At 38.9% G+C, this 27,729-nt stretch overlaps 1 long non-coding RNA gene across 1 annotated transcript; it reads right to left on the reverse strand.

The window, feature by feature from the left end:
- Nucleotides 1–854: 854 nt before the first annotated feature.
- On the reverse strand, nucleotides 855–27,729 carry LOC123391193. Its single transcript, XR_006605851.1, has 3 exons — nucleotides 27,676–27,729; nucleotides 23,020–23,129; nucleotides 855–2,163 (listed from the first exon to the last, which is right to left on the reverse strand). It is a non-coding gene; the product is annotated as an uncharacterized LOC123391193 (long non-coding RNA).

Genomic DNA, 27,729 nt, shown 5'->3' on the forward strand with positions numbered 1-27,729 from the left:
TCGAGGATGAATGTCACCACCTCAGAGACACCTTCCCTGACTGCTCAGACAGAAGTGACCACCTCATCATCCCATTTTTAATATATATATTTTTAAAGATTGTATTTCTTTATTTGAGAGAAGAGAGAGAGTGCACAAGTTGGTGGGGGGCGGGGTGAGGAGAGGCAGAGAGAGAGGGAGAAGCAGACTCCCCAATGAGCAGAGAGCCCAACACAGGGCTCAATTCCAGGACCCCAGTATCATGACCTGAACTGAAAGCAGACATTTAACCAACTGAGCTACCCAGGCACCCCACATCACCCCACTTTAATTATCTGCACAGCACTGATATTTTCACTTGTTTATTTCCTAGTTCCCCCTCCCCCTCAATCAGTAGGACAGCTGAACAAAACAAGACACTTCATTCTACCCTCTCACCGCTTGCCCACAGGGCCTGCAACTGGGTCTGGAATGCCATAAGTGCTTCAGAAATAATTGCTGGGTTAATTAATTATTAATTGATCATGTTTTTTATTTCATCTTCCTAACTTAACTAACACTAAAGGTACACCTGATTATTTATTCCCTTTCCCAAAGGAGTCAAGGGGGGGTTAAGAATTAAGTAGCATGGACAAGGTCACTCAGATCTCGGGAAGAATAGGTTCTAGATTCTAATCCATAGCTGATTCCACCTACTCCAGCCCTCAGGTCTGTGAGGCTTCTGGTGAGATGTGAGAACAGGTCACTTGTGTGTCCGTGACATCTACGGATGTAATTTTGCTTTGTTCCAGGGATGGGTGACCCACAGTTCCCGTTGGGGACCATTTCATTTTGTGCCCCTCATCTTACTAGGGAACATGCCAACCCACAAAGTAATTGGCCCAAGGCAAACACACAGCAGCCAGAAGCAACCTCAGACTGAGTCCCCCTGACTCCTCATTCCAAGCCATGACCCACCATATATGACTGCACACGTCACACCTCCCCGGAGGTGATGAGGGACATCTGGGCAGTGTCTGGACTGCAGGGGCACTCAGCACTCCATGCGAAGCGCCCACATGGGCCTTTATGTGCCCTCCCAGAGGGGACGCCATTTTCCATTCTATACATTATTAAACTGCCTGCCATCTATTTGCTTACCCGCTTCCTGAGAGAATTCAGAGGTCTAAAAGGAAACTCTTTCCACCTTCTTGGACTCTAGAAGTTTTTGGAAAAGTAGGTGAAGGCACAGAAGTTATTCATCTTAGAGGGATGAACTGTGAGCGCTCACTCAGTTGCTGACTCATCACTTCCCTTGCTAATTAATAGACAAATCTTAAGGTGCAGTATTTTAACTAAGCAGCACTCGGGGAGTTCACAATGATATTATACAGAGCGTTCCCAGGTTTATGCTTCTTCTGGTCCAGCGATTTTCTCTCTTTCTCTCTCTTCCCCTTAGGACATTCTTATCCAAAACTAAAATCCCACTTGGGATTCCACAATATTTGATGAGTAAGATATAATAGATAACAATAAGCCAGGAATCTTCTCATTCTAAAGCATGCTTAAGAAACAAACAAACAAACAAACAAAAAACACCTCTAGAAGGAGATGTAGCAAGCAACATATGAACAATGTTTGTCTTTCCAGGTGTGGCTAGGAAAGAATTATTTTCTTGCTGCAGCTTTCTATAGTGATCTCCGATAGGAAGCAGGTAAAACTTTTATAGTGAAGAGGACAACATTGTATCTCTGAAAAGACAGTGAAACAGGAAGCCAAAGCTGTAGCTAAGAACTGCAAGCTAGGATTTGGAGCCACCTGCGCAGTTGGCTTCAGCCAGCTGAGCAGTGCAAGGTACTATAATACAGTTTTTGTCATTCAAAGCAGGAGTGAAACCTGTCACGGGTCCTTCCCTTGTAACAGCAGAAAGATGGCTGGGAGGGGGGTAAAACACCAGACCCCAAAGAGGGAATTATTTTTATAAACACTATTCATTTGAGCAGAACAGGGACATTGCTTTGTCTTGAAGGCAGTCACTGGGCTTAGCCTCACTGTTGTCCAGCAGGTGGACAAAGCCAGCAGTCTTCTCACGGGCCATTCTCACGGGCCATTTCGTGCTGTTTGTTTCCTTTGTGCTGATTTTGCTTGCCTCCTACAGAAGAGTTAGCAGGGGGAGGAGCCACAGGAAGGGCTCAGAAATGAATCCTGAAGAAAAGAATGGGTCAAAATGAAATCATAAAGCCAAGAAAAAGCCAGGCAAGAGAAGAGAGAAAATGTTCTCTGCACTCTTAAACAAGTGGAAAAAGCAAGAGTTGAAAGAAAGTTCAGCAACCTTTTGCTTTTCTATTTGTAAATATTTTCTTCCCCGATGCCCTCCTCCCACCGTCCTCCAAGAAAGTCTGGAAACAAATCTTTTACTGAACTGTGTCCCTAAGACCTGCTCCAACTTCTAAGCCTGCACAGCAGCTGGGTATGGAGTTGGTAAGATGTCAGCCAACTTGGGTTTCACGGCCCCAAAGTGCAGTCTCAGACCTGGGGACTTTCGGGAGGCATCCAGCAACAGAGAAAGCACATAAGTTTGTTGATGAAGGCATGCTAAGGGGATTGGAGAGAAGGAAGCTCAGGGCCAGAATTACAAATAAAAAACACAAGCCCACAGCTAGAAATGAGAAGCCAGCGGAAAAAGGTAGGAAAATTCAAGACTTTCCCACGAAACAGGATGCAGTTACACGGCGCTGCCTCTACTAGGGTGGTGGCGCTGTGACGAGTGGTTGACTTGGCTGAGGTTAAAAATTGGTCCAGGGACTGATTGAGTGTTAGCGACTTTGGCAGGAAGCTCACGTGAATCTTACAGACCTCACCAAAAAGATGCCACTAAAGATGAAGATAGCCAGGTCCATTGAGAATTAGGCTTTCTGAGACTCATTTATTCACTTCCTTTCACTAATCATGCTTGTGATCTTGGGACCTTGGGCCAGGTGCTTAGAGTATAACAGGGATCAAAAGCACAGATGTGCTGACCCCGTGCTCTCCGTGGAACTTCCTAACTAATCGAGAAGGAAGATATGAATCATAAACAAATTGTATACAAAAAGTCGGAATTAAAGCCATAGGTAAGTGATAACATTGTGTCATTGGAAAGCAAATTAATGAAAGATTGATCCTCACTACCTGAATCTTGAACTGTTGAAAAATACAGAGGATTTGGTCAGATAGAAATAGAGGCTGACCAAAAGATGGCCTGCAGTGTGGGGTTAGGTGTGTGACAATAATGGCTGCTTTGCTACAGCATGCTTGAGGTTTGAGCTGCAGGAAAGACACACTTACCTGGCAGGACTGCACTGAACAGATGTGAAAACAGAGCCCAGAAAGGCTGCTCTGGTTATTATCAGACACCAACGGGACCAGTCACCCCACTGTCTGAGGGGATCAGGCAAGGCTAGAGGCCAGGACTATTTAAGGAAAATTCCTCCTCGTGGATTGATGCAGTGGGAATAAATATTCCTCTCCTATATTCCCTGTCTTTTGTTCTCTTAAGCCATGGTTAGTTAGTCAGGGTTGTGCAGTCATGTACCTCAGAAGGGCTCAGCCAACTATGTCATCCAGCTCTGACTTTCAGAAGTCTAGTACCGAAAATTGTCTTGGCTTATTTGAGTATCTTCCTGGCACCTTGAGGACAGTTTGTCCCAAGAAGATCTTTAGATGGTTCTGAAGAATATAGTGATAAAACTGTACCCATTTTCTATTCTATTTTCCATCCAATTATATCAGCTCTTAACAAATATATGGCCTCCTGAGAGTGATGCCACCATTTGGGTATTACCATACAAGACATTGGCTATGGCCAGTGCAGTTGACATAGCCAGAGCCAATCTCAGGTCATGTTGTTGTTGGGAAGTGACCTCTAAGAGCTTGTAGATAAGCCTCGTTATCCACATGGATTATCACAAATCCAGTAGTAATGGTTTCCTAACTTGTTCCTTAATGCTATTCTAAATAACAGCCTCTCCTAGGCCACTCTCAGATTATTTAAAACCAGAAACTCTCACACCTGAACTCTCTGCAGCATACTCTGTGCTTAGTTGTATTTTGAACCCCTGACTTACAGACTTGGCCAAAAAAAATGTAAATGCTAAAATAACTGTTCTATCCACTAGATTTTTAGATATCTAAGTACGAACCCATTCATACTTAGATTATCTAAGAACATACTAAGATCATCTAAATATGAAATTAGGTGGTATTAGGAAAACTAGACAGCAACATGCAAAAGAATGAAACTGGATCATTTGCTTATACCAAACATAACAATAAATTCAAAATGGATTAAAGGCTAAAAGTGATACAGGAAACGATTAAAGACCTAGAGGAGAACATAGAGAATAACCTCTTTGACATTAGCTGTAGCATCTTCTTACTGGATAGGTCTCCAGAGGCGAGGGAAACAGAAGCAAAAATAAATTATTGTGACTTCATCAAAATAGGGAAACAACCAATAAAATTAAGAGGAAACCTACCAAATAGGAGAAGATTTTTGCAAATGGCATATCTGGTAAAGGGTTAGTACCCAAAATATGTGACGAACTTATAAAATTCAATACCCAGAAAACAAATAATCCATTTAAGAAATAGTCAGAAAATATGACTAGACACTTTTCCAAAGAAGGCATACAGATGGCCAACAGACACATGAAAAGACACATTCATCATCAGGGAAACGCAAATCAAAACCACAATGAGCTATCACCTCACACAAGCCAGAATGGCTAAAATTAACAAGACAGGAAATGACAGGTGCAGCCACTCTGGAAAACAGTAAGGAGGTTCCCAAAAAAGCTAAAAATAGACCTACCCTATGATCCAGCCATTACACTAGTATGTATTCACCCAAAGGATACAAAAGTACTAATTTGAAGGGATACATGCCCTCCAATGTTAATAGCAGCATTATCTATGAAAGCTAAATTATGGAAAGCACCCAAGTGTCCATCAACTGATGAAAGGGTAAAGAAGATGTGAGATATGTGTGTGTGTGTGTGTGTGTGTGTGTAATAGAATATAATACTCAGTTATCAAAAAATGAAATCTTGCCATTTGCAATGACATGGGTGGGGCTAAAGGGTATTACACTAAGTAAAATAAGTCAGTCAAAGAAAGACAAATACCATATGATTTGCTTACAGGTGGAATTTAAGAAAATAAACAAGCATGGCCGGAAGGAGAAGAGGCAAACCAAGAAACAGACTCTTAACTACAAAGAACAAACTGATGGTCACCAGAGGGGAGGTGGGCAGGGGGATGAGTGGAACAGGTGATGGGGATTAAGGAGAGCACTTGTGATGAGCACCAGGTGATGTGTGGAAGTGCTGAATAACTTAAGTCAGCTAATACTGCATTGGAGGTTAACTCACTGAAATTTAATAAAAGCTTGAAGGGAAAAAAAAGTGCGAACTTGGAAGGGTTGGTTGTCTTTTTCTTCTTAATCAGTATTTTAAAAGAACTGTACCTGCTCTTGAGGCCTGCATGTATAAAAGTGCTCAACCCAACATCACTGAACTAGGTCCTGTATGGATCACTACACAATGTAATAGTGTGAACTGCACTCAGTGTGAGCTAACATCCAGTGTAGAATTGTGAACTGCCTGCAGTGTGAGCTAATATTCAGTAGGGTAATGTGAAAGACATACAGAACTAATACACAACAGAGCAGTGCAAACAGTGTGAAGTGATTTGGTATAGTAGTGTGAACTAGCATACCATATATTATAATATAGTGTGAACTAGCACACTGTATATTATAGTGTGAATTATGGTTCACACAGTGTAGGGTGTGAATTAGCACACTGTATATTATAGTCTAGTGTGAACTACAGTTCACACAGTATAGTACACAATATATTATAGTGTGAACTATAGTTCACAGTGGATAGTATGAACTAGCACACAGTATAGTACAATATAATGTCAACTATAGTTCACACAGTATAGTAGTGTGAGCTAGCACACCGTATATTATACTATAGTGTGAACTAGCACACAGTATAGTACAGTATAATGTGAACTATAGTTCACACAGTATAGTAGCATGAACTAGCATACCATATATTACAGTACAGCATGAACTATAGTCCACACAGTGTAGTAATGTGAATTAGCACACTGTATATTACACCATAGTGTGAACTAGCACAGCATATTATAGTATGTTCACACAGTGTATATTGTGAACTAGCACACAGTATATTATAGTACAGTGTGAACTATACACAGTATATATTGTGAACTAGCTCACATTATAGTATAGTTTGGACTATAGTTCACACAGTGTATAGTGTGAACTAGCACATCATATATTATAGTATAGTGTGGACTATAGTTCACACAGTGCATAGTGTGAACTAGCACACCATATATCATAGAGTGAACTATCATTCACAGTGTATAGTGTGAAATAGCACACCGTATATTATAGTATAGTGTGGACTATAGTTCACACAGTTTATAGTGTGAACTAGCATGTGGTATGTTTTACCCTTGAACAATGTGGGGATGAAGGGCACCAGCACCCTGCACAATCAAAAATCCAAGTATAACATCTGATTCCTCTAAAACTTAACCATTAATAGACTAGTGATGGTCAGAATCCTTGTTGACAGCATAGTCAATTCACATGTACTTTGGATATATATTATACACTGTAATTGATACAATATACTAAGGTAGGGAAAATATTATTAAGAGAATCATAGGAAAAATTTTTACTTAAAAAACACATTTACTAAAAAAAATACAGTCACTGAACTATATTTCTTAATAAATAAAATCCATATATAAGTGGATCTGAGCAGTTCAAACCCATGTTATTCAATGGCCAACTATATAGGAGTGTAAACTGTTAGTGTGTACTAATACATAGAGTAGTGCTATGAACGGATAAACCAGATAGACAATTACACAGTATAATTGTGTATACTTGTGTATACTATATTATATAATTGTGTGTAATTGTGTATCCCACTGCAGTGGGAACTACTATGTCAAGTAGTAATAGGAACCATTTCACACATAGTAATATTCAGTACCATGGTGTTAACTACTTCACAATACCTTTCTGTGCAGGCCATACAATCTTTGAAACTTTTCTATAAATCTAGGATGACTCCAAGATAACAGCTGATGCTCGAGAAAGCTTTCCCTTTGTTGTACTGTCCTGATAGTTTTTGAACTCTCCTCCTCTTCTTGCAGCCTATTACCATAACACGTACAACCTAAAGATTCCAAAATAATTATTGCAGCTTAACTAGAATTTGATTCAGAGCATTCTTATTAACAGCAGAATGAAGCAACTCAAATAGTAACACAAATTCTGTGGAATATATAATGAATAAAAGGAGTGTGTTAGGCTGAGGACATCTCCAACAAGCACATCAAAGAACAATACATACAGCATGATTCTGATTACTAAAAGAAACAAATCCAAGAAAAGTAAAGCAGGATGAAAGCAGAGAGGGAGACAAACCCGAAAAGACTCATAATCATGGGAAACAAACTGAGGGTTGCTGGAGGGGTGGGGGTAAAAGGATGGGGTAACTGGGTGATGGACATTAAGAAGGGCATGTGATGTAATGAGCACTGGGTGTGATAGAAGACTGATAAATCACTGACCTTTACCTCTGAAACTAATCATACACTATATGTTAATTAACTGAATTTAAATTTTAAAAAAGGAAACAAAAAAATTGTGAGGCAATCAATTACAGAATTCTTAGTATTAGGAAGAATGAAACTTTTCCTAGTCCCTTAGCACAAGCATAAGCTTTTCCCAGAAAAAATCACCTCAAGTGAGACTTTATTAATGGGACACCAAGTGCTATGGAAAGCAATGTTCTCAGAGGCAAATACAATGAGAAGTTTCAAAGGGCCTTTGAAGTGACTTTCTATAGATGTTGAAGGTAAAGCTGCACAAGAATTCAAGGAAAGCAATTCCCAAAAGGCTAAATGAGCTTATGCTACATGCATAACATTCTGGTGGCACAGGGGATGATAAAAGAATGCAGATTGCCCGGGAGGGAGATGAAATGCATGTTCCATACCCCTCGCCCTACAAGTTCACACTCCCTCAGAAGGGCTTCTGTTTGGGGCTGGGAAGAAGAAGAGAGTTCAAGGTTGGCTCTGATCCAGCCTAGAATACAAAGATTCTGATAGCTGGTTGGAGACATCTCACTTGAGATAATACACAGTGATTAAATGAAGAGGCAAGGTTATAGGATTCTATTTAAGAAGAAAACACTTCTTGAGTTTCATAGCAATTGATATGACAATGGAGAAGTTACTTAGTCTCTTTCAATTGGGACAAGAGTAACTGCCTTTCAGGGATGTTACCAGCACTTAGAAATTCATTGGGCCAATATGACAACCAATGATAATAACAGTAACAGATAACAGCAATAATAATAATAATAGTAACAATGTCTGTCATTTAGAGTCCTTGCATTATGCACTCATGTACACAGTAAGTCCTGTAGATGTATCTTCCTTAACCCTTGTAATAACCCAATATTGTCAATATTTTAATCATTTCTTCTGAAGAAACAGAACCAGAACATTAAAACTACTTACTGAGAGGACAAAACTGGTACTTGTCACAGCCAAGTCTGAATTCAAATCCCAGCTCCAACACTGACTGGCTATGTGACCTTGGGTAGGTTACTTAAATTCCATGTGCCTCAGTTTCTGTATCTGTGAAATGGGATAATAACAATCCTTCCTTTGTGAGGTTGTTGTAGAATTACATGAAATAAGAGACATAACATATCTAAAAACACTGTAAATCCTCAATGAATGACAAGCTTTCATATTATATAAACATCGCATGGGAAGGAGTTGGGCTAACACTTTATAAAAATGGAGGCAGGCAGGGGCACCTGGGTGGCTCAGTGGGTTAAGCCGCTGCCTTCAGCTCAGGTCATGATCTCAGGGTCCTGGGATCGAGTCCTACATCGGGCTCTCTGCTCAGCAGGGATCCTGCTTCCCTCTCTCTCTCTCTCTCTGCCTGCCTCTCTGTCAACTTGTAATCTCTCTCTGTCAAATAAATAAATAAAATCTTTAAAAAAAAAAAAAATGGAGGCAGGCATTTAACCAGAATTTTCACTTGGATCAAAGGCTACCTGAGCTTTTTGTTGGAAAGCAAACTGCAGTAAAACTAGGCTTTTTTTCAGAAAGCAATATTAAGAAGAAGAAGAAGGTGAAGAAAGAAAGCAGCAATATATCTGATGGAACATAGGAACACCATTTAATGCAGTCTCCAATGTTTTATGAATCATAATCACTATTACCAATGTAACTTTTTCAGCTCTAATTGAATATTACAGCATTCATCAAGGCACATTAGTCCATAGAAGGAGGTATGATACCAAGGGTCCTCCATTTACAAGGTTAATGTAAGTGATGGAGGTCCCATTTCTCTCTAAATATTATAAGAATGGTCCTGTACCATTTCCATTATTTCTGCCATATTTGCATGTAACATGCTTTAATGTTACACATTTTCTCCAAGTTGAATCATTTTTTACTGATCCAAGTTTTACTGAACTACTGAAAATGAGTACCATCCAGAATGAGAATCTGTCTCTATGGACCATGACCTTAAGAAAATCAAGATGATACTAAAATAGAGAGTTTAAGAAAAACAAAGCAGCAGGCTTACATTGTAAAGACACCATTGAACCAGACATTGAAATGGATTTGGATTCCAAACACTGTTGGAAACCCTTCTATACTTGCCTTCAAGTGATCAGCTTTAACCACTACTGGGACAGAGAAACCATGACCTCCCAGAGCCAATCGTTTTATCTTCATACCCAGATTCACTATGAGATCAAAAGTGAGCCACCTCAGTGTAATAGCCTTGGTGTGTCTAACTCAGGGCAATTTTCTTGCCTCATACTTACAAAATCTAAGTTGGTTATTATATACTTTTTCTTGCCTCATACTTGCAAAATCTAAGTTGTTATTATATATACTTCTTTCTGAAATGGGACAAAAGCCTATTAGTTATCAGGAAAATGTAATTTAAAACCACAATGCAAAACCAACCCAATGGCTAAATTTGAAGAAGATAGACAATATCAAATGTTAGTAAATGCAGAAAATGATATTGTCACAACTACCATAGCAAATAAGTTTGTACATATACTCTGTATAAAATGTTTGGCAGTATCTATCAAGCTAAACCTATGTCTATCATATGACCCAGCAATTCCATTCCTAGTTAAACACCTAACACAGTTGGGTAACTATGCTCACAAAAATGAAAACGACCTAAGTATTCATTAATGGTATATAATGCATGTAACGCATAATTAAATTGTAGTATATTCACACCAGGAAAACAACATGACTATGAGAGTGATCAAATTACAAATGCCCAGAGTAGGATAGATGCATATCATGGGCCTAATATGAGGAGAAAGGGGCCAACACAAGTGGGTTTTACTCTTTTAAGCACTGGGGAAATATTAAATAAGAATGGGAGAAATTGTCCGTAATGTAACTGCTGAGCTAAAATACAATGGCCATCACCAAATCACAGAAGTGACAGTAATATTAATATATAGAATCAGATTTTTAAAAATATTTTATTTATTTATTTATTTGACAGAGAGAGAGATCACAAGTAGGCAGAGAGGCAGGCAGAGAGAGTGGGAGAAGCAGGCTCCCCACTGAGCAGAGAGCCCGATGCAGGGCTTGATCCTAGGACCCTGGGGTCATGACCTGAGCAGAAGGCAGAGGCTTTAACCCACTGAGCCACCCAAGGACCCCATTTAATCAGATTTTTATTCTCTAAACATAGTAGGGAGTTTATCAAGACTATCAGTTTGGGTGCTGGTTTTTATGCTGCTAACAGAGACCTGAGTAAGCTGTGGTTTAAGCCAGAGGGCCAAACATCACGAAGTAGATAGATTTGTGTTTCTCTCTTGCATAATAATTCAAACAGGTATAGCAGTTCCATTCTCCCAAGTCCGCAGAGGTCAGAACGTGCGCTATTTTGCTGCTCTCTCATCTTTAAGGTGCTACTGTGCCTCTGGTCCAGGAAGGCTTCCTTTCCTTATCTGTAACACGGACAAGAGGAGGGGGAAAGGGATGGAGCTGCTGCTTCCATTACAGGGCACCCCGACAAGTTACATCCAGTTATACCCATCCAGGGCACTCCTAGAAGTTTTGCTTATATCCCATTGACTAGAAATGAATCATATGGTCACATCTAGCTATAACGGAGAATGGAAAATGTAGTCTCTCTTTTGAGCTATAAATCTGGGCTTTTATTATGATAGAAGAAGAGGTGAATATATCTGGAGGAGAAATAGCAGTCTATGTCACAGCATGCAGTTTTCAATGATGATGTACAATTAAGATATACTTCGTAAGTATATCTTCGTAAGTATATCTTCCTAAGTATATACGAAGTATATCTTAATGTATATCTTTGTATAACTGTTAAAGCTAAATCATGCATCGAGTTTCACTGCACTATTTTCTCTATCAATGTTTATGTTTGAAAATTTCATAGTTAAGAGTTCTAAAAATTAATTGTATCAGCATATGCTATGGGATTTGTTGGAGTTTGGGTTAAGAAGGAGGATTTGTCAAGGTTCAGTAAGAAAACAGTAAGCAAACGGAGGCTTAAAAGTGCTTGCACTTGGGGCACCTGGGGGGCTCAGTTGTTTAAACGTCTGCCTTCAGTTCAGATCATGATCCCGGGGTCTTGAGATAGAGCCCCGCTTCAGTCTCCCTGTTCAATGGGGAGCCTGCTTCTTCCTCTCCCTGCCCCCCACTTGTGCTCTCTCTCAAATAAATAAATAAACTCTTTTTTTTTAAATGCTTGCTTGTAGAGGCTTTCCTTCTTTTGCTATGCTTGAATGCATAGGGATAAACATGAAGTAGGCTCCTGAAGGGTGAAAAGTCCATACTATTAACCTTAAAAATAAAACTGTCAGTTATTTTACCAACAAAAATGGGTTTATCCAGGAATAGCAGAGAATTGCAATTCAAGATAAGCAAGCTATGGCAAAACTATAGTCAAGATCAACAACAACAAAAAAAGAGAGAGAGAGAGGAACAGTATTTTTATGGAGGTGAAGGAGGAAACTGGGAAGAGTGAACTAAAGTCCATTGGCGAAAAGCAAGAGTTTAAAATGACAATAGTTTCTCATTGACTGAGTTACAGGGGTAGTCGATTGTAGGAGAGCAAGATGCATCTTTTCCCTGTTGGGACCTGTAAATGACAATTCTTCCTTCAGGTGACATCAGGTGGAATGGCTTCCCTTCTAGCCTCTCAACTCCACTTTAGTGAGTTTATCCTCTATTAATTTTCACAATATGGAGGAGAATGGAGGTACCACAGCTGACAGCTTGTCACCCACCAGATGTGTGAGTGAAGCCATTCTAGATCATCAAGCTGAAACCGTAATACTAGCCAATCAGAAACCCACGACAGACACCATCAGAGAGAAGCTGAACTAGCCTGCGTGTCATCCAAGGACAGAAAGGGGTTAGGATAGATGGGCCTTTGCAAATTCCAGAGGAGCCAGACAGGTGGTACTGACGAAGCTTCCTCTGAGCCAGCTGCCAACAAGAAGCAGAAACAAACAAAAAACTGATCTGATCATTCTTTGAGGATCTTAGAGATCCTCAATCTCTATGTTATTCTGGTGGCTCCCTGGAAGACCCAAGTACCTAGAGTGAGGATTCTCTTTCTAAAAGATAATTTTTGATTCTGGCTTTTGGAAGCAATGCCCATCCCATTCCAGCTGTGGTCTAGGGGCCTGCCAGGGGCCACCATGCATGCCTCCTGTTCTCACTGGTTCTGCTCCAACCTCCAGAAAAGGAAAGTGGGTGCTTTTGGTCATTCTTTATCTGAAGAGACCTAGGATTTCATTTTATAATTATCCCTTTGTTCTTGAAGTTTTAAACTTGTTCCTAACCTGAAGTCTAAAAAGAGTACGTGACCTCATGCAAATGAGATCTTTGCATTTAGCATCCTACCGGGAGCATCACTTCTCAGAGAACAACTCATTAGCTCTGAGGGCTCATGCAAACTTTCCCACTCAGAAACTTTGAAACCTTAGCAACTTGAGGAAATTGAGGCCCACTTCCTTTGTGTATGCAGCGAGGAGAATAATAAGTCTTTTAAAACCAGCCCTGGGGGTGCCTGGGTGGCTCAGTGGGTTAAAGCCTCTGCCTTCAGCTCAGGTCATGATCCCAGAGTCCTGGGAACAAGCCCCTCATGGGGCTCTCTGCTCAGCGGGGAGCCTGCTTCCTCCTCTCTCTCTCTCTCTCTCTCTCTCTCTGCCTGCCTCCCTGCCTACTTGTGGTCTCTGTCAAATAAATAAATAAAATTAAAAAAATAAATAAAATAAATAAAACCAGCCCTGGTGAAAAACATAAGTGAAGTGATCTTTAACTATATGCATAAGGTTTTTTTCAAGTTCTTATTTCTCCTTAAGTTTAATGTTTGTAGGGATTGAGGAACGCTTTTCCTTAAGTTCTAGAAAATTCTTCCTGGCCTCAACAGGCTGGTGGTAAAATGAGGGCTGCATTCAGAGTTTCACATGGTGTTCTGACGCTGCCTCCATCCATGATTGTAAGACCTCTAGTTCCCTTTATTGAATATTGTATTCTTATAAACTCTTGGGTGTTCTCACAGGTTTTTCCAAGTGCTTACCATTTTAGTCCTTTTAGATATAAGGCGGCTTTTGACACGGTTATTATGGCTTCTTCCCTCTCTAGTAGTCCGTAAGGACTCAGAGGCTCACAAAGCCATCACCACAATTAGGAACACTTCCCTAGGAAAACTACAATGGCTCAAAACAAACATGGAGGATGTTGCTGATCTAAAATTTCTGCTCCCACCCTTTGGTCCACTTCCATCTTCATCAGCCCAGTATTTCTTTGGTTTGGAAATTAGTCTCGATTTTTTTTTTCTCTTAACCTTGTATGCATTATTGTCTCAAGACATCCATCTTAGAAGAGAGTGCTGTTAGCTGTCACCTTCATAATGAAGGTCAGACAGGCTCTCACTACCTCCATGTTGCACTCAGCTCTGTGGGTCTTGGTACCAAGCCTCTGAGCTCCCACTTCTTGGTGAGGATTTGAGGAGATTACCCTTCTGAATCCTTTGTAGCCCTTTCTTGGGAATACTCAAACATGAGTACATGATACTGGGCTAGGAAATAACTTAAAAGAAGGGCATTGTACCCCAAATCTCCTTCCTCTCTGATTCTGAGACATTGTTTTTGAATCAAATGAATATTTCTCACTTCTTTATCCCCTTATCAAAATTCTGCATGGGGATGTGCTTCTGCCCTTCATGCCAATGGACTCACCACATCACTCCCTGTGACCAGGCACTTACGAATTCTAGGAAGGACACAGTCCTGACCAAATCTAAAGCAGCCACCACATTTTTGGGGAGGGGCTCCATTTCACTTATAGAATCCCTTGTGGCTATCCCTTCTCACAACCTTACATGAAAGATGAAATTCCATGGATTTGTGAGCTAGTGAAACCATTTGGGTTAGTCAAGTTTGTCATCTGCCAGTACCTACTGATTACTACTAGGAACGGAGTGAACATGGTATTTGGTACAGGTGCTATGCAAACTCTGAACCTGAAAAATGTTACCATATGATCATCTTTCATGGGAGAGAAAATAAGAATATTGTGATTAGCTATATGTTTTCCTTTCTCATAATATTTCTTGCTTCTCTTCTTCTTAATTCTCTGTCTTATTTCTGGATCTTAATAAACTCAAAATAGACTGTTTACTGCTTGAGATTTCTTTGTTTTATGCCTTGAGCTATATACCAAGGGAAAAAAATCACCAGTCAATCAAACATACCAAATCTTTGCTATAAAAAGGAGAGAAAAATATTCAGGATGTTCCAGACATAAAACTATTCCAATTTTTAATCCTGTTTTACAGAAATTGGAAACTTGGCGCTAAATTTAGCTGGATCTGACCTGTTTCACCTAGACTCACTTACCATTAACAATAAGAAAAAATTTTAAAACTCCAATTCCTGTCAGTTCCTGCTATTAATAAAAAAAGCATTTCCTTAATCCTTCACCCAAGAGCAGTTTCATTATAGTTTCAAAGTTCATGGCAAGAATTCTGTTCAAAACGTTATTTTTTAAGAAAATTTTATTTTAAAAGAAATGGAAATTAAGTAGTTTGATAGTACTGTGTTTATGAACTATTCACTTTTTTAAAAGAAAATTCAAAAGGACAGTATGCTCATCTCATGAATTCATCCTAAAAATTGTAACTGTTTCTTTAAATTCTTGTGGAGTAGCAGGTGGCCAGGAAGTCATCTTTATTAAATTTAAAAGCTTTTGACCTTGAGTCACCATTCTTTTAATTTTCCTTTGGAGAATGAAAGAGTTAATTTATATATATATATATATATATATATATATATATATATATATATATTTTTTTTTTTTTTCATGAAGGAGAGACTCTAGGTTCTGAATCTCTGAGCTCAATGCCAAGGCTGCACTACATAATGAGAACTGTATTACAGATCATTTCATCAACATTGCAGAAGGCTTCATACTTGTTAAAATACCACTCTACCCTTCCTCTGTAATAAGCATGTGATATGGTGTGAGAGCAAGAAATCGAATCTATCTGAAAATGCCTTTTGCTATTTGTTTAACTCTGTCTTAATTTCTTGGCAGTTTTTTCACTACCACAAATTAAGATGCTGGACCCTCAGGCACTTAGATACTCTGGCTATGCCACTTCAAGTAGAGAGAGCTTCTTGACACATTAGCTAAAAAAAAAGGTATGGCAGGGGCATGTGGGTGGCTCAGTTGGTTTAATGAGTGCCTTCGGCTTGGGTCATGATCCCAGGGACCTGGGATCAAGCCCCAAATCATGCTCCCTGCTCAGTGGGGAGCCTGCTTCTTCTGTTGCTCTCCCTGCTTGTGCGCACACTCTCTCTCTCTCTCTCTCTGTTAAATAAATGAATAAAATCTTGGAAACAAAAAAAAAGCCATGGCAGAGCCCCATGAGCAACTTAGGGGACTGTCTCCCATGAGCCTCTTTTGACCAAGAATTTGGTCCTTGGGCACTATGTATTTCACTCATATCACTTTGATAGGTAAATCTTCATCCTTTGAGGGGAGAGACTGAGCACAGGGAATGGGTCAAATTCAATGTGAACTAAGGGTCCAGGGTAACCTGGTGCAGGATACTTTTGGTAATGGGACTACATTGGTAAGAGCTGGTTCCCAAGGAGAGATCTGTATTGGGAAAATATTGTTGGAAATAACTCCAATTCCTACAGTGACAAAAAAGGATAACAGCTATTTGGACATACAAGTTGTAATATTTTTCTTACATCTTTCTGTTTTATAATCATACCTCCACATCTGAAACCCGAATTTCGTATAAGTCTGTGCATAAGCATCTCAAGGCCAGGTTTCATTCTCAACCTGATAATTGTATGAAATCATATGCACTATGAATCTTAGCCCTAAATGTATTTCCCCATCTCCAAGGCCACTCAAATATTCAATTTAACCTTTACTTTTATATTCTTATTTGCTTTGAATGATCTTAGAATGAGGGCAGTTGGCATGTACCTAAAGAAAGAGAACACAGCTGAATAAATAAACTAAGTCGGACACTGCAAAAAGAGTAGGAGTCACAAAGAGCAATGAGACCTTGCCCCTGTTCTTGAAGAACTTACAGACTAATGGGAAAAAAAAAAAAACCCACAAAACAGTAACAAGAGCAGCAACATTTCACTACACTATCTACACTATGGCAAGTGCTATGGAAAGGTATGCCCCAGATGCAATGAGGGCTCAACATCAGAGCATTTAGTCCATCCTAGGAGTTCAAGATAGACCTCTTGGAAGAGATAATGTCTAAGCTAAGTCTTCAAATCTCAAGTAGGGGAGGAACACTTCCACTGTAGAGTAAGGACCTCCAAAACACCATGCCTCAATAAATGCAAAGAGAAAATGGACAAACTATTTTCCAAATGAACTTTTCTAGAATGCTAGAAATTAACGAAAGGCTTATAATAATATGAGCCATATTTATTAAGTGAAAACAACTGATTCACAGTAAGAAAATGAGATTTACTGTGCTTTGACTTACATTATTCCCATAACCCTCTTCCAAGCTCTGCAGTAGCTTTGAAAACTAGCATTGCCACAACTGTGATAGCTGTGAAAAACAGCAGTCTAGCAGACACTGGAGAGGACAGAATGGATTTAAAGCACTGTAAAAAGCCCAATCACCAGAGAATTGTCACCATTTAACCTCTCTGTAAATGCCTGTAATGCTCCCTGTAAATGCCCCAGTCACAGGACTTGTCCTTAGATGACCTACTCAGCTCTGACTCCATGGGAAAATTCCTAACCCCAGGATATTTGTCCCAAAAGTAAACAGCAGCAATTGTTTAATATCATAGCTGCCTAAGCTGGGGACACAAATTGGGACATAAGAGGCTTCCCAAAAAACTTAAACAAGAATTCTAGGAGTTGAAATGTCTATGGAGAGTTTTGAAAACCTCTGGTATATTCCTGGGGATCCAGAAGACCATGTGCATGCCAGAAAGATCTGAGAAGACCCTAAGCTTTTACCCCTGGCTAACCTTGAGGCTCTTTGCATGTAGTAAGAGAAAGATAAAGTGGAGTTGTAAATTGCCAAAGTATTGAAGGCATGCCCCCAACAAACTATACAGAATCCCTTGGAAAAGATTGATGACTTATTGCTCGAGGCATTTAAGGGAATTTCTTTCCAAACATTAGTTGATCACTAAGCAGAGACTTCAGTGACCACACACAACACAGGATACAGATACTACAAAATTTGTTCAGAAAGTCATTAAACAAACAACAAACAGAAAAACAACAAAGTCTATGTGGGTGGTGGCGGGGGGATCTGATTTCCAAAGTTGTTGTTAGGAAGATAACACAAAAAACACATAAGAGAAAAATCACAGGAAATTAAAAGTGGGACACTAGAAAATATCTAACACAACAGACAACAGTAATGGAGAAATAAAGAAACAAAACACAAGTCATATAGAAAAGAAATAGCAAAATGAGAGAGGTAAATTCCGTCTTACCAGGAACTACATTAAATTTAAGTAGAATAAACACTCCAATCAAAAGGAAGTCTGCCAGAATGTATACAAAGACATGATCCAGGTTTTAACTGTCTACAAGAGACACGCGTTAGGTCCAAAGACACAAACAGATTGAATGTAAAAGAACAGCATGTAAACAATAACCAAAAGAGAGTCAAATGACAATACTAATATCATACAAAATAGACTTTAAGATCCCAGGGTCTTGGGATTGAGCCCATCAGGCTCCCTGCTCAGCAGAGAGCCTGCTTCTCCCTCTCCCTCTGCTGTTCCTCCTGCTTGTGCATTCACTCTCTTTTTATTAAAAAAAAATGTTTTTATTAAAGAAGTGTTTCTAGAGACAAAGAATAGGTTATAATGATAAAAGGATCAATCCTTCAGGAAGCTAAAATAATTATAACAAACATTTTGCTCCCACTTCATTCAGTTCCAGAGTTAAAAAAAAAAAAAAAATATATATATATATATATATATGTTTAATATATATGTAAATAAATATTTACAAATATATATCTATAAATAAATACATATATAAATATATATTTACTTATATTTATATATATGTAGAGAGAGAGAGGAAAAAATATACACATATACCCCACATGTATACTAAGTATGGAATAAAATAAAAATATTCACCTAAAGAAAAATCTGAATAAAAGGTGATTTCTTTGTAATTTTGTTTTTCAATAATATTTGATTCTGTGAAAAAAGAAAAGCCATGGAATGAAATATTGTCAGGAAAATTACTGATAGGTCTTGCTTTTGCTGTTAATTTTAATTATCCTAATTAATCTGGGCTCTCTTGGACCTGTCTTCTGGTTCTGTCATTAATCAGTGATTTAACTTTACGTGAGTCATTCTTTCTCTTTTCCTAACTAATGAAGAAGTTGAACTAGAAAGCCTTCAATGTTTTCTTTCAGCTCCAATAATATTTGTATTTCTGAAGTATGGATTAAAGTTTAGTTATCATCTACTTACATGTTAAATTTTCCTTGCCCCACCATAAAGGCTACAGTAACAAAATCACTAATAAGTTAAACATTAGAAAAAAAAATGTTTCATTTAGGTTCAGGAAGGGAAGTAAGTGGGGAATTAATATCTTAGTTGATTAAGTATGGGTTTCACAATTGCCTATTTTTCTATTAGTGCCAAGAAATCCAAGGTATAGTGTCCAATTATAGCCAAATTGTCTTCAAGACCACTTTTAGAACTTCAGAAGGTTTGATAGACCTATTTTTAAACTGTGTTTTTAAACTGCTTGCTTTGGAAATTTTTATAGAATAACTAATAGAAATGGGTTTTCAAAGAAAAGTAGGTTTATTTCTCTAAATCTAAAACTGCTCTGCATATATTTTTTAGCCTTGTGGAGCCCATGGAGATATATACTATGTTGTACAAGAGACTCCTAGATTATATAACCCTGTTTCTGAGTACACCCACCACACCATAAATATTCTGCAATAGATGTGTGACAAATATTATTATTTTCTCTATTAAGTTATTCAGTTGGAGGTTATACTTTCATTGCTATGCAAATATGTTTAAACAATGACCTATTTGCAAATACTATGTCTATAGCCACAAGAATAGATAATACCAATATTACATTTCCTCTGACTTCAGCCAAGCATAAATGCAACAAATGGGTTTATTGCTCCACTGTGTTCAGCTTAAATCAGAGATTTAAATTTGAATAGTCCTAAATAGCTCTCTGTACTCAGGTAGCACTCCCTTGACCATCTGCCAACATGCACGTTTCCTAATATAGAACACTGTTCCCACAGGCAAATTCATCTCCTCAGTTTTCTAGAAGCTACCGAAAAAGCTCCGCATAGGTACAGGCTCAGACCTTCCCTTAGAAATGGTGAACACCTCAAACAATGAAAATCATCCGTTTCCTTGAAAAATTAAAATACAATTTGGCATGCATACTTTCTCTGGGCCCAACCTTGCCTTAGAAACATGCTTGGTGATTGACTAGTTATTTATTTGAATCATTTAAGAGCTATTTGAAGACAGATGAGCTTAAATCACATCTTTAAACAAAGCAAAATAGATTTAGACTTCCACAAACATCTGTTAATATTTCATACACACTGAATCCATTAAGATAATTCACCTTATGGAATAACTCACAACAAGGTACTCCTTCCACAACACTGAAGAAAGGAACATTCAGTTATGCAAATGATTCCATTTAAACTGTGCTCAGTGAACAAGAGAAAGGGTAAGTGATTCAGACAGTATGCTAATCACCTTCACATCTACAGAGCTCTAGGAAAGCCAAGGCCAACAAGGTCAAAATTTCAGCAAGGTTCTAGAATTATAATATTCTGAGGGTGGAAGACTTGTCAGATCATCCACATGATGGAGAACCAATCTGAGCTAGGTGTTTCCTCTACTTGAATCTACTTCATGGGTGACTTTTTCCTCTGCTAACATATTAGAATGATTTGGGGTAATGAAATAATACCTGGTGATCTTTCTCAAATTATTCAACTTGGATCAAATAAATAAGTGGTTATAATCACCTTGCAGCTGTGAATAAAGTGACCATTGGTCCTTGGTAACTGAGGCAGAGATACTAGCTGCCATTATTTGGCAGTAGCCCCAAGAAACTCTGAGTTGAGTTTCATGAGAACTTCTCATGAGAACTGAGAGTCCATTGGCATGATCAAGAAGATTTTGTGGCTGAAAATTTTGGCCAGGGGTCATACTGTGTTTGGGACATCTGCAAGGGTTTGGTGTACTTAAAGTAGCAAATTCTGGCACAGAAGTGTCCTTCAGATATCTCAAAGACTGGTTTTAATGCACTCACCAAAAAAAAAAAAAAAAAAAAAAAAAAAAAAAAAAAAGCTATTTCTATCATTCCTTCACATTCCTACGGGCCTTGAATTTAGCATACTATTTAAGTATGGAGTACTCCTGGACTAGACATTGTACTAAACAGTATGTAGTTTCACCTAATCCTCAGAACAATATTATAAGATAGGAAATGTTATATTCATTCTACATTTGAAGGATCTTTGGGTCAGGGAGTTTAGGGTATTTACATCAAAAGCAAGCACAGAATTAGGATTTAAACCCTGGTCTAAATGACCTCCAAAGGCCATGCTGATAACAATATGCTGCATAGCATGAGTTATGATGCCCCCTGACCTCCAAGGCCATGGGGTTCCCTCTTCCACCCCTAGGTGTTATTTGAAGTGTCAGCCTAGAGTTCAAAACTCACTTGCCCGAGGCTTTCCTTAAAAGATTTTAATTCCATGGGTCTGGGAACCAGGCTGGTAGTTTTTAAAAGTCACCCCATGGATTCTGATGCACACTTTCCATCAAGAACTACTGAATCATATGACTTAATGATTCTATAACATGGGAATCCATATATATATTACCAGACATTCTTGGCAATAGACAAAGAAATTTTTTTTAATTATTCTCAAAGTTATTCTGGATCTGGGTAACCACGCCCTGCCAGCCCACTTGATTCCTCTCTGTTTCAGCTTTTCATTTGTAGTCCTTTACTCATTCACTCAACAAATACGTGTAAGTTCATAATACGTATCATTCAGTGCACACTAGTAAATACAATGATAAGAACATTTCCTCATTTACTACGTAGTGGTAAAAATAGTGACAACCTCTTGGGTTGCTGTGAAATCCAATGCAATAATCACATAAAGGGCTTCAAAAAGGGTTTAGCATATAGTAAACATTCAGTGAAGGTTACGTATGGATGTTGTCACTGCTCTTTTTCATTTTTTCGAGTAAACAAAAATTTTAATTTCCTATTATACTACGTGCTATAAACAAAACTATAGCAGGGTAAAGTAATAAATAGCAGCAGGTAACGGGTGTAAGATGAAGGTGCTGACTGGTGGTCTTAGAGATGTTCTTCATTTCAGTGATATTTAATTAAGTGGCCTGAGGGAAGTGATGAAGCCAGCCACACGGCCACGTAGGGAAAAAATTCCAGGTCAAGGAAACAGCCAGTGCAAACTTTCTTAGACAGAAATTAACTAAGGTGTTAGCCACTTTAATTATTGTCATTTAGCCACAGGTGGTCATGTAAGAGACAGAATGTAACTGTCAATGGAATGTTTCTCAAAAGGCTGAATATCTTGTTATGGGATGAATTATACCCCACCCCTTATTCCCATGTTGAAGTCCTAACCCCCAGGACCTCAGAATGTGACTGTGTTTCAAGACAGGGTCTTTACAGAGGTAATTAAGTTAAAATGAGGTCATTAGGATGGGTCCAAATGCCATATGACTGGAGATTTGGACATAGACATGTACAGAGGGAAGACAACATGAAGACACAGGGAGAAGATTGCCATCTATAAGCCAAAGAGAGTGGCCTAGAACAGACCTTCTTCCATGGACCTCAGAAGAAACCAACCTTGCTAACACTTTGTTCTCAAACCTTCAGCCTTCAGAACTGTAAGCAAACTAATTTCTGCTCTGTTCAAGCCACCCAGTCTGTGGTTCTTTGTTAGGGTGGTCCTAGCAAATTAATACAGACCTCATTCTCAAGAATAAAAAGGAATTTTCCCCTTCAGATGGATCTATTTATTATTCAAATTAAAAGTTCATTCTGAAAATATTTTGATATATTCAAAAGGATAATAAGTATTAATTCAGATTAGGCCTCCCAGGACTTTTTTCAAGTGGGTTGGTCAAATAGGAACCAGTTCAAAGGCAAACTAGTTCTCTAGGAGATATCTGGACTAGTTGAAGCTCAGTTGACATCTTCCACAACATCCTGTCCAACACGCGATTGTTAACTTTTGTTGTGGATGGATTTAATGGCAGGAATTAAGATTCTGGGGAAAGAGTACAGAACAGTCATCTGATAAAATATCAAGCACTTTATAATTCCCCTTACCACAATGGGGTCCCAAGTCTTCTTGTTGGGAGCAACATGCTAAAAGTCAGATCATGTCTGAGTCCACCTTCCAGATTGTGTGCTCAGTAGGAATTACCCAGGAATCATATCTAAGAATAAGAGGTAACAGGGTTGTAAAGAAGAGGAGCTTGGTGACTAGACTGTTCTTTTACCCTCAGAAGTTCCTGACCAACCAGAGAGAGCTGGGGCTGAGAAAACTGAGCAATGTTGTATTCATCAGGATTGGAGGGACAACAGCAGGAAGAGGAACAGGAGTAAGAAATGACAATGTTTGGGAAGTGAGGACTGAACCCAGACCTAAAGCTTCTATCACAGAAGGTCTGCATGGATATCCCCTTAAGGATGAAAATTAAGAATTTTAACTTTTAATTTAATTTAATTAATTTAATTCTTTTAATTCTATTTTTAAAAAAATAGAATTACATTCTATTGCATGGAAGATGAGTGCTTACAGGGGGTGAACTACCCCTGAAAATAGACACGACGGAGGAAAAAGACTTGACTGCATTTGAATGAAAGTGGCACTTTCAAGAAGGGAAAAAAAAAATTTTTTTTTCACCAAGAATAAGATGTGCCAGGAGGCAATGTTGCCATGACATTTCAAAGTGCTGGTTGCACCGAGAATCTTGGCTGTAAATTGAAATGAAGCCATAATCAGGTAGCATTCAAACTCAGGCATGTTATAATTAAGTAATTTTTTGATCCAATGGTTTTATTAAGTTTCTTTCCACAAAAGCCAGCACTTCTCTTCAATTTCTATCGCATCCATATTTAGCTACTGCTCAAGACTTCCTAATAGAAAGGCTAAATATCTCGCTTCCTTTACTTGTTTATAAATGATAATACAATGACTTAAGCTAAGATACTGGAAGTGTATGACTTACTGAAATATAGTCAAGCCTCTTTGAATGAATTGGTCACACACAAGGCAAAATTATAATTTCAGCACCACATACATGCTATGAAGATTGATTAAAGGGGGTACGCCTGGGAGGCTCAGTGGGTTAAGCCTCTGCCTTCTGCTCAGGTCATGATCTCAGGGTCTTAATATCAAGCCCTGCATCGGGCTCTCTGCTCAGCAGGGAGCCTGCTTCCCCCTCTCCCTCTGCCTGCCTCTCTGCCTACTTGTGATCTCTTTCTCTCTCAGTCAAGTAAATAAATAAAATCTTTTTTTAAAAAAAAAGGATTGATTAAAGGGATGGAAAATAACTCATGGATTATCTACTTCCTTGTCTGGGACAAGGACATTTGAGTAGAGACTAGAATAATAAGAAGAAAGCAGCCATGATAAGATCTGAAAGGAAATCATTCCAACCAGAAGAAGCTGGAAGTGCAAAGGCCCTAAGGTAGAATGAACCTGATGTAATTGAATGACAATAACAAGAACAGTAAGACTAACATGTAGAGTGTGAAGGGGAAAATAGGGGAGACCGGATTGAAGAGTCAGGCAGGGTAAAGATTATGTAAGACCCGAGGGGGTAAAGTAAGAAATCTGGATTTTATTCTAGTTGCAATCAGAGTCCCTTAAAGACCTTTAGCAGAAGAGTGATATTATCTGATTCATTTTTCCTGAAGATCCCAGGGGCTTTTCTGAGGAAGAATGCAAAGGAAACAATAAGATCATCTAGGAGGAAATTTCAAACCAAATGATGAAGGTGGCTTATTTACAGTTTAGTTAGTGGTGATGGTGAGATAAATTGCTGATTGATTGATTAAGGGGTATGAGGAAAATACCAATTATAGAAGAGTCAAAGAAGGATCCTAGGTGTAGGGTCTGAGGACAGTGATGCCACTTATAAAGACGGGAAATTTGGGGGAAGAATAAATATGATAGGAGGGACTATCAATATTTCTGCTTTGCTCATGTTAAGTTTGAAATACCAAATAGGCCTCCACATAGAGAAATTGAGTAGTAGTTAAATATAAAAACCCTGGGCTCAGGTTAGAGTGTTAAAATAAACCTATAGATTTGGGTTCCACTATCATAAAGATGGCACGTTTTAGAGGCAAAATGGAGACAAGATCATGTAGAGTGTTTTGATTTTGTTAACTGTTTCCTTTGCTGTGCAAAAGCTTTTGATCTTGATGAAATCCCAGTAGTTCATTTTTTCCCTTGCTTCCCTTGCCTTTTGCGTTGTTCCTAGGAAGATGTTGCTGCGGCAGAGGTCGAAGAGGTTGCTGCCCGTGTTCTCCTCAAGGATTTTGATGGATTCCTTTCGTACATTGAGGTCCTTCATCCATTTTGAGTCTATTTTTGTGTGTGGTGTAAGGGAATGGTCCAATTTCATTTTTCTGCATGTGGCTGTCCAATTTTCCCAGCACCATTTATTGAAAAGGCTGTCTTTTTTCCATTGGACATTCTTTCCTGCTTTGTCGAAGATTAGTTGACCATAGATTTGAGGGTCTATTTCTGGGCTCTCTATTCTGTTCCATTGATCTATGTGTCTGTTTTGTGCCAGTACCATGCTGTCTTGATGATGACAGCTTTGTAATAGAGCCTGAAGTCCGGAATTGTGATGCCACCAACGTTGGCTTTCTTTTTCAATATCCCTTTGGCTATTCGAGGTCTTTTCTGGTTCCATATAAATTTTAGCATTATTTGTTCCATTTCTTTGAAAAAGATGGATGGTACTTTGATAGGAATTGCATTAAATGTGTAGATTGCTTTAGGTAGCATAGATAACTGACAGAATGGGAGAAGATATTTGCAAACGACATATCAGATAAAGGACTAGTGTCCAGAATCTATAAAGAACTTAGCAAACTCAACACCCAAAGAACAAATAATCCAATCAAGAAATGGGCAGAGGACATGAACAGACATTTCTGCAAAGAAGACATCCAGATGGCCAACAGACACATGAAAAAGTGCTCCATATCACTCGGCATCAGGGAAATACAAATCAAAACCACAATGAGATATCACCTCACACCAGTCAGAATGGCTAAAATCAACAAGTCAGGAAATGACAGATGCTGGCGAGGATGCGGAGAAAGGGGAACCCTCCTACACTGTTGGTGGGAATGCAAGCTGGTGCAGCCACTCTGGAAAACAGCATGGAGGTTCCTCAAAATGTTGAAAATAGAACTGCCCTATGACCCAGCAATTGCACTATTGGGTATTTACCCTAAAGATACAAATGTAGTGATCCAAAGGGGCACATGCACCCGAATGTTTATAGCAGCAATGTCCACAATAGCCAAACTATGGAAAGAACCTAGATGTCCATCAACAGATGAATGGATCAAGAAGATGTGGTATATATACACAATGGAATACTATGCAGCCATCAAAAGAAATGAAATCTTGCCATTTGCAACAACGTGGATGGAACTAGAGCGTATCATGCTTAGCGAAATAAGTCAAGCAGAGAAAGACAACTATCATATGATCTCCCTGATATGAGGAAGTGGTGATACAACATGGAGGCTGAAGTGGGTAGAAGAAGAAGAAATGAAACAAGATGGGATTGGGAGGGAGACAAACCATAAGCGACTCTTAATCTCACAAAACAAACTGAGGGTTGCCGGGGGGAGGGGGTTTGGGAGAAGGGGGTGGGATTATGGACATTGGGGAGGGTATGTGATTTGGTGAGTGCTGTGAAGTGTGTAAACCTGGTGATTCACAGACCTGTACCCCTGGGGATAAAAATATATGTTTATCAAAAATAAAAAATTAGAAAAAAAACAAAAGATCATGTAGAGTGTAACTTAGGGAGCTACGAGAAGAAGCTCTGTGTCAGTCCTACACTTGGAGATCTGACGAAGGGATGAAGCCAGCAAGGAAGGTGGATAAGAAATGACCAATATAGTCGGAACACACACACACACACACACACACAAACAAAAACAAAGAAAAGGGCATGGTCAACAATTACAAATGCTGCTAGGAATTCAAATTAAATAAGAACAAAGAATTGACCATTGGGTTTGGAATTAATGGGAGTGGGAGGAGGTGGAGACCTTGAATGAAGAAGAAGGCTCATGAAGTTGTTCTTTGAACAGAGAATGGCAAGATGGGCTTAAAGAGACTCTGAGGCCAAGAGACAGATTATTTTCTAGTAGGGTGATATTTATGAGTATGTGGTAAGCCAAATGAAAAAATATCTAATGGAGAGAAGTTGATTGATTGTATTAATTATGCTAGGCTAAGTTATTCTGCAATAAGATATAAAAAACAAAATCTCATTTGAACAGAATAGAATTGAATTGCTCATTTTCAACCATAGTTACTGGCGGAAGGAGTACTGGAGTGGGGGTGCATTTCTCTGTCTTGGTTTTTGCCGGCATTCAAAGAGACTCCTACTTCAACACAAACCCTCCAAATTCCTTGAAAGGAGAGAAAGGTCAATGCAGGGGGGTTGATGGCAAGGTGTAGAGGTGGCATAATATATTTCACTTTTTGCCCACATTTTATTGGCCAGAACTCAGTCATATTGCTCCAATAACACAGTGGGAGAATGAGCAATATGATCTTCCAATGTAGTCTGCAGGGAAATGAACTGGGTTTGATAGATACCTATCATTGTCACTGCAGATGTCCCTACTTAATGGTTTCCAAATATGCATTTCATTCTTTCCCACACATATAGAACATGCTCACCCTTCCCCAGAGAGGCAACCCAGAGATCTGACCTACAATGAAACTAGTTCCGAGTCCAGGATTTCTGGGTGACCTCTCCATTTCTG

The sequence above is a fragment of the Mustela putorius genome, unplaced genomic scaffold (genome assembly GCF_011764305.1).
Source record: "Mustela putorius furo isolate JIRA1106 unplaced genomic scaffold, ASM1176430v1.1 tig00000083_pilon_pilon_pilon, whole genome shotgun sequence".
Classification (NCBI taxonomy): domain Eukaryota; kingdom Metazoa; phylum Chordata; class Mammalia; order Carnivora; family Mustelidae; genus Mustela; species Mustela putorius.